At 37.6% G+C, this 13,398-nt stretch overlaps 1 pseudogene; it reads left to right on the top strand.

Annotated features, from left to right (window-relative positions):
• The first annotated feature begins 12,214 nt into the window (after window positions 1-12,214).
• LOC111819621 (uncharacterized) lies at window positions 12,215-12,297 on the top strand (annotated as a pseudogene).
• The last annotated feature ends 1,101 nt before the right edge of the window (window positions 12,298-13,398 follow it).

The raw sequence follows: 13,398 nt of genomic DNA, 5'->3' as shown, positions 1-13,398 counted from the left end.
ATAATATACACCAGTCTGGTGGCAATGGTTATCTCTGGGAACTGAAATTATAATTACGTACCTTCAGTTTCCTTCCATCTAGAACGGTCCCTTTTTTTTTTTTTCCATGACACCATGTGGTTGAGGAGACCCAAACCACTTTTCCTATAGAAAATTCCACCTCTGGATTGTTTAACTTGTGAATTGTATAATTGATTTCTCTATCCCATATGTTTTCTTTAACTGGAAGTTAAGTCTAAAGTCTTGATTAGACGTGCAGATTAGACATTTTGGCAAGAATATGAGTCATTTTCTCTGGGGAAAAGGATTATACTGAGGGTACAGTTGTATATAATGATAGTTACTTTGTGTAACATTTCATTATTATTTGGGTTTTTTAAATAGCTACATTTCCACGGATACGGGAGAAATTTAATGGTATAATCATATATTTAAGAGAAGAAGCAAGTTACAAAATATTTAAGACCTTTCTTTTTATGGAAAGATTGTGCATGTGTGCGTGGACTTGCATGTGTACACATATATACACACAGACCCATGTAAATATTCATCAAGAAAGATTCAAAACATATCAACAAAGTTTGTCTTTGAGAGTGAGGTTATTTATTCTCCAGATGGTCTCATTTTTGCTTTTGTGTAATTTTTACTTTTTCACCTACTAACATGTAATGTTTCTGTAAAGAGTTGAAATTTATGATTATTTAATGAAACATTTATTTTAGATGTCGAAAATGGTAACTTCTGACAATGAGGAAGAAGAAAGGAGAAAAAATATACGTAAGAACTCAAAGCAGCAGTGTTAGAAGCAATGGCCTGATTCTCCAAGGAAATGCCAAATTATATTCAATATATCCATTGCCGCTGAGTTAATTCCAACTCATAGCAACCCTATAGCAGAGAGTAGAACTGCCCCATAGGGTTTCCAAGGAGTGGCTAATGCATTTGAACTGCCGATCTGTTGGTTAGCAGCCATAGCATACCGTAACTCTTAACCACTGCTATAAATGACACTTATTTTCCAAAGCTGGGCATTCCCAGGAAATATGTGCCTAAGTGTGTCCTCATAAAGCAGGCCATATTTTGCAATGTCATCATTATAATTGTGCTTGGGGCAGCAGATAGGGAAATAGATTTGTTCCATCAAACTTTGTTGAACAAATCATAACTGTAACCAAGTTTCGTTAAAATCATAGCAGTAACTATGACCTGCTACAATAATTTAAAATATAAAATTATATTCCAAGTAGTAAAAAAGGAACATGAATGTGGTGCTTGTTAGCATACAAAGGCCTAGGAAGTACATAAATCAATACATAAAAATATAGTTAGTTATAAATTTGACCTTTCTAACCTTTATTTTGTAATTTTTTTTGTTATGAAAATTTTCATAAATATCTCCCTATGTCAAAGAGAGATATTCAAGTCCTTCTAACTGACTTCAGCAGTTCTTGGGTTTGAAACCATTCATGTAAGTAATTAGGCACTGCAATGGAATCCTGTAAGTCTTCTTAAGTTTGGAGGCATGAGGTCTTAGAAAAAATGAATGCAGAAATATTTTTCTCCTGTTCTTCTTTGACTTATCTTTCCTACTTTTAACAATACCAAGTGCAAGCTTCAGTGAGAAAAGAAATCTTGAAAAGAAATTTGAAGGCATAGGAAAAGTCACAGAGCTTTGCCTTACTAATAATGGTCTGGGTTAAAGTAGGATTGGTGCTCTCAACTAATTGGGTAAATACAAGTTTCAAAGATTTTTAGAACCATCTCTCTCTTCCTACTGCTTCTTTCGAATCACTCAAATGAACAAACAGCTACTATCTGAAGTATGAGTGTTTTTCAAGTGGTGTCAGAGGATAAATTCCAGAGAACAAATTTGATGGTATACTTAGTTAAGAAAGATTTACATCCCAAATGGTTTAAATATGTTTCCTTAAATTCTAGGATCTCTTTTCACCCCTAACTGAGCTAACTGAAGTAAACTAACCACTTGTTGTTGACTCTGTCCCTCTCCACCATTTTGCCCAAGGATTAAATTGTAAAATCCAGTTGGCAGCACCTACCGCAGTTTTAGCTCTATATAGGAAGCCCTGAGCATGCTGGTTTCTTGTTTCCTTATACTTCCTTTGAGGCCCACAATAAATCTCACATCACAGTCTCTCTCAACTGATCGATTGGTTGATACTAAACTTTGGAATAAAAGCACACTGAATACAGTCCACAATCGTTTATCCACAACGCCAAAATCCAAAAAGTTCGGAAAACTGAAATTTGTTTTTCAAAACCCATTTGATGACAAAATCTGACTTGATCTGAACTCACTTGGCAGAAAAACATGACCTGAATTGAATTGAGGCTGTTTAATTTTTATTTGGAGCCCTGGTGGCGCAGTGGTTAAGCGTTTGGCTACTAACCAAAAAGATGGGCATTTCAAATCGGCAGTCGGAGTCGATTTGACAGCAGTGGGTAATTTTTAGTTATCCCACTTAGTGCTAATATCCATTTGTTTTGCTGCATAAATATTAACATGTTTGATTATAGGATATTGCCCGAGGCTCCACTGGAGTGTTCTGTAGTATGTAGACTATGTTCCTTTCTATCTTTCTAAAATCCAAAATATTCAGAATTCCAAAACACAAAAGATTGTGGAGCTGTAGAATGTTTTTGCATTTTTTACTGGTCAGTACTGCCATTTGTGATGGCAAGATGCTTTTCCCAGAAATTGTAATACCATGCTGGAGAGGTTTTGTCCCTAATTAAAGATATTCTTTTAATTCCATTAGGCTAGGAAATGACAGTCACTTACTGGTGACTCTAAACCCTTCACTGACTGTCTTGGGAAAGTTGTTAGGTATGATGGGGGCAGAAGGTGGGCATGACTACAAAGGAGTAGCACAAGGAAGATCTTTGTGGTGGTGGAATAGTTCTGCCTCTTGATTGTGTTGGCCTTACGTGAATCTGCGCATATGTTAAAATGGCATAGAATTGTACGTACACATTGTACCAATATAAGTTTCCTGGTTTTGATATTGTACTATAGTTACAGAGGATGTAAGCACTGGGGAAAACTGGGTGAAGTATACATGGGACCTCTCTGTATTATCTTTTCAAAGTCATGTGACTCTGTAATTATTTCAAAATAAACTGTTAAGAAGAAAATTCAACTAGGCAAGGAAATGACAGTTCGCTTACTGGTGAGGTGAAATCCTTTGCTGACTGTCTCAGAGTACGTGCCTTCACTTTCTCATCTCCTCCAGTCACCTGGGGGAAGATGCAAAAAATCAGAGCCTAAGAGGCCTAAGAGGCCCTGGCAACCTTTTAAAACAAAAACCAAACCAGTTGCTGTCGAGTCAACTGGGACTCATGGTAACCCCATGTGTTTCACAGTAGAACTGTGCTCCGTAGGGTTTTCAGGGCTATGACCTTTCTGAAGCAGATTGTGAGGATTTTCTTCTGAGGTGCCTCTGGGTGGGTTCGAACCACCAACCTTTTGTAGCTCTTAACCGTTTGCACCACCCAGGAACTTGTAGGCAACACTTTAAACCAAAACCTAGCCCATTGCCGTCAAGTTGATTCTGACTCACAGTGTCCCTATAGGACAGAGCAGAGCTGCCCCATAGGGCTTCCAAGGAGCAAGCAGCTGGTGGATTTGAACTGTGACCTTTTGGTTAACAATCGAGCTCTTAAACAATTCTTTAGGAACTTTGAAAATAAAGCTTATTCTACCGTCCACCACTTGCATCCTCATTTCTAGGCTGTATGTGACCTATATAGTAACCCTTTGGACAACTTTTGTACTAAGGTCTTCAAGGGGCCTCAAAGTCTCCAGCACATGGACTTCCTATAACAAAATAAACGAGACTGAGACAATATGCTGCTATGATTTAAGCCTTGACTACACCCGCCACATTTAATCTGAGTCTAAAGCATATGCAGGCTTCTAGCCAAGAAGTATTCTTATTTTATTTGCATAGCTACCAAATTCTATCCAAAACTATTTTTCCCTGTGAAACACCACTTTCCTATAAAAAGACATGCTTTATTTACCTTTGATCATAACGATTTTACCAAAACATCGTGTGCCATCATTTAGTGATATTAATTTTTTTATTAATTTTTCTATAATTAATTACTTCTCTTCCAAAGGGCTAAATATATTTTTTACATTAACTTCTAAATAATTCTATATAAGAATGTTTAAAATGGTTTACTATTAGAAATAAAAAGGAAAATCTGGAACAATAGAAAGAAAGAGGAAGCAGTCACCCAGTGACAAAAAAAGGAACTCTAAACAGGTTCAGATGATTTCAAATATGGAAGATTGGCATATTCGCCTAGGGACTTCCCAGTTTCCTCCTGAGAATGTCTGTAAGAACATGGAATTCTATGTATGGCTGACTGCCTCCATAATGCCTCTTTTGCCATGAGACCAGAAGAAATGGATGATGCCTGGCTACCATTACTGAATGTTTTTATCAAAGATTCTATAGAAGAATCCTGATCAAAAAGGAGAAAATGCAGACCAGAATTTCAAATCCCCGTGGACTGCAGACTTTCTGGAGCCATGAAGGTTAGATGCACCCCTGAAACTATTGCCCAGAGATAATCATTAAACCTTCCTGAAACCAAAAATATACCCTAAAGTCTTCTTAAAACCAAAATATAGTTTAGCTTAAATAGTAAAAAAGTCTGCCTTGAGCATTATGCTCTTTTAAGAACTATCTATATGGAATCAAAGTGACAACAGCAACTTAAAAGATTAGCTAGGAACTTTAGGAAGCAAAGAATTTATGTTAATGGGGGAGGAACAACTCAGAAAAGGAGGGTGAGAATGGTCGCACAACTTGAAGAATGTAATCAATGTCACTAAATGGTACATGTAGAAATTGTTGGTGTATGTTTTGCTGTGTATATTCTCAACAACAACAAAATGAATAAAATTAAAAAGAAAAAAGGACATGGGATTCTAGAGCTAAAGGAATCCCTCTCAAAATCAACCAGAATATGAATTCACCAATATCAGTGACAGTGAATTAAACAAGCAATACAATGTAGCTTACCTGCAGTAACCACATCAACAAAACTCTGAATTTTGTTTGTATTTTCTTCAAAAACTAAATCAGTGGAGGATTCATTACTTGTATTACATTTTTTTAAAATGCAAGATCCAATTATGTACAAACCAGCAATAGAAAGTGCATGTACTTGGTTGAATACTGTCCCTCCAAAATTCATGTCCACCGGAAACCTGCGAATGTAACCTTACTTGGAAATAGTCTTTGCACATGTATACAAATTAAAAGGAGGTCATACTGAATTAAGGTGGGCCCTAAATCCAATATGACTGCTGTTCTTATACCAAAATGTCCATCAAAGTGAATAGAATATTATTTAGCAGTTTAGAAAAAATCAGATATATATGTATTGACACGGAGAGATATCTGTGGCTTATTATTACATGAGTAAATACAACTCGCTCAACAATATGCATCGTATGATCCTATTTTGTAAGAAAAAAATTGTATGTATGTGTATATATGTACACATATACACATATTTAATAATGATCTAGGAATAGACAAAAGGGTAAAATGATAAGAATCCAAACCAAAAACCCATTGCCGTGGAGTTGATTCTGACTCATAACGACCCTATAGGACAGAGTAGAACTGCCCCACATGGAGTTTCCAAGGAGCGTCTGGTGAAATCAAACTGCTGATGTTTCGTTTAGCAGGCGAGCTCTTAACCACTGAGCCACTAGTTGTTGTTAATAGCGATTTTCTCTAGGGACTGAAATTGGAGAGTAAATTACTTATCTATTGCTATAAAAAAAAATTACCCCAATACTCTGCAGCTGAAAAAAACAAACATTTATTATCTCACAGTTTTTGTGGGTAGAAATCAGGGAACAATTGGGTAATAATTAGCTCAGAGTCTCTCAGAGGGTGCAATCAAGATGTTGACTGGGTCACTTCAAGGTCTCAACAAACACTTTTTCCTGGTAAACAGCACTATGCCATGCTTCATTTGACATCAGAATTCCAACTGTCTCATCAGAATTCATCAGAATTGGACCTACCAAATTGTGATGACTCTTGGCTGTCCCCAGGATTGGTGGTTTAACCTGTAGCTGCACCTAACAACTTGTCATTTGCATTGCAAAACAGCAGAGATAGGTCAGCACTGGAGAGCAGTATTGTTCTTGTTTTAATTCCATGTGAGTGCTAGTGTCTTCTTCACAAAGAAAAGAGCAAATGTTTCATTACTTATATAAGAAATTTCTTGTGAAAAGCTGAATTAACTGGCACCATTCTTAGTATTTATTCAAGAGATGTATTAGCATCCCCTAAAGATTGATGCCCCAGGCAGCTGCGAAGCCAGCTCACCCCTTAGTCCATTGCAAGTAGTTGAGAGCAGAGAAGTATGGAGAGAAGAAAAAATGCAGAAGCCTGAGACAGTAGCCACTATGAATAAGAAACTACGAGATGGATAAAAGGGAAAAAGAGCCAATCAGCTGATTAATTAGTTGCTGCCAAAGCAGAGATGGAGAGTAGCTGCATCACCAAATGAGACCTGGAGGAAGAAGCAACAGAGCCCATTGCTGACGGAACAAGTACTACACAGATAAGATAGGGAGATGCCTGGGCTGCTGTTGGATGACTAAGATGACTGCTGGGTCTTAAATGACAGTTCAATTTCTATGAGGCTGTTCGTCCTCCTTCTCTAAAACCAGGAGTAACCGAAATATGTTTCTATTCCTTGTAACCAGAAAGAAGTAAAAAGTTTTAGACATTGGCAGATACTGGAAATTAATATTTTAATTTCAATTATGAGTTTGAGAGATGGGATTATTTTAAAATATCAAAAACATTGGTAAAAATATTTTTAGACATTTGAATGAAAGAAACCAACATTTTCTAATGCTTTCCAGTTTATAAACCACTTCCATGTCCACAGTGTCATGGAACCCTCACGATGGAGTAGTCATTATTAACTCCATTTTACAGTTGAAGAAATAAGAAGAGCTATATATACCTCAGTGGATAGTTTTAAAAAAATAAAAGCAAGCAATGGACAATTAATCTTGAATGCTTATGCAGGATTTTCTTAAATTGGACACCAATTGATATGCATCTTATGCAAATATTTTGCATAATACCCAAATAGTTACACTGATAATATTTTCAGTAAGCAGTTTCCATAACTCCAGGGCAAATTTAGATGAATGAACATCTAGTAAGTAATGAGTGATATGTATGCATAAATCAAGTCAGGAGAGACTATTTAATCATTTTAACTATAGCAACAAATTTACAATATTATTAGTGATTACTATTAGACATATGATAACACATGAACAGAAGTTTTCATCTTTAAGGGAATTTAGAAACATTCAATATCTAACCCTTCCTGGGGCTAGTAGAGGTTACTATTTTTACTTGATATTTTTATCATTATAATATTTTATCAAGATGCTATTATTTAAAATTGTCTGTAATGGCTTTTCAGGAAAGGCAGGTTAGTGTGATACTTAAAAACATAGACACTGAAGCCAGACTGTCTACGTTCAAATCCCAGCCCAGCCATCAATCTTAGGCAACTTACTTAACCTCTCTGTGCCATTTTTCTCATTCATAACATGCTGTTGCTGTCAGCTGCAGTTGAGTCTGCCCCTAGCTAATAGTAACCTCATGAAAAACAGAAAAAATGCTGCCCAGTCCGGTGCCATCCCTATAATTGGTTGTAGATCAAACCATTGTGACCCATCGGGTTTTCACTGGCTGATTTTTGGAGGTCCATCATTAGGCTTTTCTTTCTACTCTATCTTAGTCTGAAAGCTCCGACAGATGGGTGGTGGCTGAGCATGAAGTACATTGGCTGGGAATCGAACCCAGGTCTCCTACGTGGAAGGCAAGAATTCTACCACTGAACTGGCAATGCCTCATTCATAACATAAGGGTGGTTATAATAATAGTATGTATCCTCAGGATTTTCATAAGAATTATTTAAACTCTTAGCATAACACCTTGCACATAGTAGTCACTCAATAATTGTTAGACATTATTATTATAGTTATTCTTTATATCTGATTTAGAAGGAAAGTTAAGATGAACAGATTTTAGCTTGAGAGACCAGTCTCCAAAAGATTGTTTACAAATTAGAATGCACTGCCATAGAAGTAGGAGCCCTGGTGGCATAGTGGGTAAAGTAATCGACTGCTAACCAAAAGGTCGGCGGTTCAAAACCACCAGGGGCTCCAAGGGAGAAAGACGTGGCAGTCTGCTTCCGTAAAGATTTACAGCTTTGGAAACCCTATGTGGGTACTGAGTCAGAGTCAACTCAATGGCAGTGGGGTTGACCACATAGAAACATTATTTCCAGTGGCGGAGTGGATAGGAATCCAGGAAAAGACCACAAAGTTTATTTCACCCATGATGTGGTTAAGATAGTGCTGATAGTACTTCCAATCCCTGTGCTGAGTCCCTGTAAGTTCTAAGGAATGAGCTGCAAAGTGTGATAGAAACTGTGGATGTCACCAGCCACCTCAAGGAATCCCTAGAAGTTACAAGAAGTGTAAGTGGGGACTGTGAGGCACAACATGGCTCCAACAAAGCAAGTGGAAGGACTCTTCTGATGCTTGAAGAAGGCTCAAAGCTGAAGAAAGGATGTGAATGCAAGGGAAGAGCCCAGGATGTAAGTAAAATAGCATTTTTAATGACTTCTATGTTTAATTTACTAAACTGTGTGCAGCATTATAGTTTTCAACATGAGAAAAGTATGTACTAAAAGGCCCACTCAATTATTTTTCATTTTAGTTAAAAGGTGGATCTCCATGAGTAATGGTAGGGGGGCATGTTTTCTCTGACTGCAAAAAAAAAAAAAAAAGTGTTGGAACGATATTATGAATGGAAGAAAAAGGAGGGAGAGTCCAACGTGTTTCTGGGTTTGGTATGCTGCCTTCTTAGCTTCAAGTTGATGCCTCGTGCACATAGCACCTGTTGACCACACTTTCACCTTTTCCATTTTTCTCCAACCTTCTCAGGAAGGAGCCTTGGCAGGTGAGAACAACATACAATGCAGAAGTAGTCACCATATACACGAAAAATCATCTGGTCCTTTGCACACGCTGTTTCCTCTACCTGGACACATTTTTTCAACCAAGCTTCTATCTGTATGGCCATACTTGACCTTTAGGTGTTATTTAGAAATGACTGGCTCCAGAAGAAAGTGTTCTAGATCTCTGCAACCGATCCTTGGGTATGTGTGCATCTCTGTTATGACAGTTAAACATTGAATTGTAATCGCTTGTATATTAGTCTTTATTATTTTGTGAGCTCCTTGATAATAGAGAAAGTGTCCTATTCATTTTTGCATCTGCCATATGCCATGCCTTCCATGTAGGAGGTACTCAATAAATCCTGGCTAAATGAATGGATGAACAAAAGCACGGATTTTAGGGATGTAGAATGACAATTCTTCAGTCCTTCTTATTGTTTTTTTGCTTTGACTTGGAGCTGGGTGCACTCAGCTGCTTTGTCTGGAGAATAAAGTGAGTCCACAGAAATCAATGTGAGGCCCAGAGAAAAAGGCTGCAAGAAGCTGGCTGCTAAGAGCCAGTTTTGGTTCACAATTCAAGGAGGAGTGATGAAGAGATACTTGAGGTTTCTTTGTTATCTAGGAAGCTAACAGGAGAAAAAACCAGAAGAGAGGTCAGAGCGAAGTTCTTGACTGGGGACAGACCTGGTGTCCAGTTAAACAATCCTCTATACTCAGTGTTCCTAAGGAATCCAAGCTTAGAGCTTGGCAGACGAAGAGGTGCAGATCAAATTGTTGTAGTTGTTGTATGCTGTCAAGTAAATTCTGAATCATAGTGATCCTATATTACAGAGTAGAACTGCCCCATAGGGATTCCTAGACTGTAATTTTCACTGGAGCAGGTTGCCAGGTCTTTTCTCCTGTGGAGCAAACTGCCGACCTTTTAGTTAGCAGCCCAGAATTTAACCATTGTGTTGCCAGGGCTCCTGCAGATCAAATAGAGGAATGAAAGCCCCAAAAGTGGACCCTCAATTAAAGCTCACTTTTTCAGAGAGCAGATCTGTCCTCTACTGCCAGACTGGATAGTAGTGAATTGTGAATAAGGAAGGAGAGAACCTAAGAGCAGAAAGATAGCTGGGTGCTATGGATAAATGCTCTTCTCTCCTGCTAAGCAGGCCATCTGTGAGACTCATCTACGGAAATATGCAGACAAAAATGGCCGACAAGAAGCTGTCCAATATGCATTGTTGTTATTGCAGTTAAAATAGCTTGAGGTCATTCAGCATATTTATGGAAAGAGTTGGTCTCAGAATTAGAGATAAACAAGTACCACTCTATTCCATTTATGGAAATCAGAGCTGAGATGCTAAATGCCACTAAAAGAGGCAATTTTCTAGCTCATAGAACTAAGGAATTCTTAGTTTTTAACCTTCGTTTTATAAGATAGAAGGAAGTAATATTGGAGAATGAGGAGATTAAATGTCTAGACTAAGCCTGTATCTACATATAGCAATCAAATCAGTCAAACTGGGGTGAATCCCAATATATTCTGTTGCCTTCTTCATGAAGCTGTGCAGTGATCAACCATGGCAGCTGGATCCCAGGTTCCAAAAATTTGTTTGGATCTGATTCAGTCGCTTAGAAATAATCTGATCATCTCTGCAGGAATCCAGTGATTTTGGATATAATCTTAAATGTTGAGCCTCTGATCTTTCTGTCAAACTTCACAAGAAAACACAATTCAGTTAAAACAGCCAAATATTCTCTTGAAGAGTCAAAAATGACTTAAAATATAGACTTTTTGCAAACCACAGATACTTTCTAGAAATGCCTGCTTGCTGAAAATTATATTCGTTATGATCCACTTTTTTGTTTTTAGTCAAGGACTTTCTCCCATGCTATGTGCTTTTCTTCAAGGATATGGTTTTTTCATGTTTGCTAAATTGCTTCATAAGCAAGACGTTGGTTTTTGGCTACATTTTGCCTTCCTTTCTACATAGCATGATGCACATAAAGTTCTCACATGTAGTATAACAGTAGAAATGAGTGTCCAGTAACTAATAATAACATGGTATTTATAAGTTGTGGCTAACAATAATTGTGATTGGCCATCGGAATAAACACAAACTATCCCTCTACCTGTGCCCTCTTTATGAATTTAGATTTTAAATTAATCTTAGTACTTTTGATTTCAATTCTTAATTACTTCTCTAGTCCTTATCATTGCTTTTCCCATTTTGTCAATTCTCTACATGCATGCAGAGGGAATTAATAATAAGAACCATCATTTATTAAATGCTCTTTATGTCCTAGGAACCATGCTGTTTTCTTTAAAGACAATGTCTTTTTCCCAATAGCCCTAAAGCTAGCTATTAGTATTATCATCTCTATATAAGAGATGCGAAAATGGAGGCTGATTGAGATTAAGCTATTTATCCAAGTTCACACTGGTAGCGTGTTTAGAATATTGAATATTGTTCAGCAAATACTCTTCCGCTCTCACTATGTGCAACGTAGACTTCCCTGCACTCTTGACGTTGGTCTTGGCCATGTGACTTACTTGGGTTCATAAAAATTTATCGGACGGACAAAAGTAAGCAAAGTCTTAAATGTTTCATGGGTTTGGCTTGCCTCTTGCATTCTAGTGGTCTGCTGGATGGTGTCCCTTCAGCCTGAGCCACGTAATGAAATACATGGGTCAGAAGTCCTGCCCTAGGAAGCTGTTGATCTTGGGCATATCAAAACACAGTTTACACCTGAGTTAAGCCTGGTGGTTGGAGCCTGGAGCCTGGAGCCCGGCGCAGAGCTTTGTGCCCAAAGTGCAGCCTAGCCCAGCCTACTCACCACCAACTTGCAGACCTATGAGCAAGAGATCAATTATTGTTGCTGTTTGCCTCTACATTTGGTGGTACTTTGTAGTGCAGCATTATTGAAATAATATAATTGTTGAGCTAAGATTCAAACCAGGTCTAATGAATGTCAAAGCAAGAGCTCTCACTTCTTACTCAGTACTGCCTGGCAGTAAAACGGTAGTGTAGGGAATTGAACAAAAGATGTATGGCTCCAAAATCTGAGAATTATAGATTAAAGGACTTAAAAAGGTAAAGGGAAGAGAAGCCAAGACAATAAATAAGGCGAGCACTGGGCCTTAAAGGCATCTAGGAGGAGGAGATAATCTGTATGTAAGACTAAACTTTCCAGGATCATTTCTGTAGTTTGTTACTATAGAAGGTTCTCTAAACATGTAGAGATAATCTGTGCGGCTGAAGCCCTCTCCCTCCTCATGCTCAGGCCCCATGCCCACGTCTCCCCTTTCACCCTCTTGCCTCAACCCTAGCCTCTGGATGCCACAGAGAAGATAGAACCAATATGTGTGTTCATACAGGGAAAGCAAACCGCCCTAGAAAAATCCTAAAGAAACTGTCCTACATATATTTTCTTCATATTTCATTTAAAACTATTAGAATACTTCTGCCCATATTTCCACTGGTTGCAAGAATCCAGAAAACCACTTATGAGGCAGTATTTAACAAATACTCGTATATAAGTAGAATTTTTTTTTTTTTTTTATAGCAATACCACTTTCTGATGGGATGGAGACCCAGAAATTCACAATAGTGGTTGTTATTAGAGAGCATCCTTGGCACTTTTTTATGGCAAAAATTATTAGCACTTGTCTTTGGGCAAAAGTCCAAGTCTAGCAATTATATTATACCTGTTCTTACTCTTCCCTTGATTTCAAATGTCATTCTTCTTGCTTTCTTCCTTGAAACAATGTGATGTTACTCTGAATGCCTAATTCGATTCTAGAAGTCAGTGAGCCATGGTGTCTCTTTTCTTAATGCCAAGGCTTTTAGAGTTTTAATTAACTAATCATTATAAAGCAATTGTATAAAAGGAAATATGTCATTTATAACAGTGATATCAATTGGTTTGATAATACTTAAAGCTAGTAAGATCATTAAAAGAGATAAATTAGAAAACCTTCTAGCATGCTTCCAATCCCAATAGCTATGATATTTTAGGCATCTTTTGCCAGCATTGAGGCACCCTAGCAATACTTATTTCAGATTCACTTGATAAAAGGTGGAGCCAATTTAGAGCAAGAATGAGCAAGCCTCAATTTTATTTCAGCTTGGAATTCTAAGTTTGTTAATATTACTCTTGAACCTGGGATTTATTATAATGCCTCAAATTATACCTTCCCACAGGTTGAAAGTTTTTCTCTTTGATCACCAAAGTGGGTGACTATCTTCCAAGAAATACTCTGAACCATCTGGCAGTGTGTGGGAAGAAAATATAGAACTCCTTGTTATATTTATTTTTGCCCCCCAAATTTTATCTTCCCTAGTATTTAATTCATGGAGT

The sequence above is a fragment of the Trichechus manatus genome, unplaced genomic scaffold (genome assembly GCF_000243295.1).
Source record: "Trichechus manatus latirostris isolate Lorelei unplaced genomic scaffold, TriManLat1.0 scaffold00013, whole genome shotgun sequence".
Classification (NCBI taxonomy): domain Eukaryota; kingdom Metazoa; phylum Chordata; class Mammalia; order Sirenia; family Trichechidae; genus Trichechus; species Trichechus manatus.
This window is presented reverse-complemented; position numbering and strand designations above follow the sequence as displayed.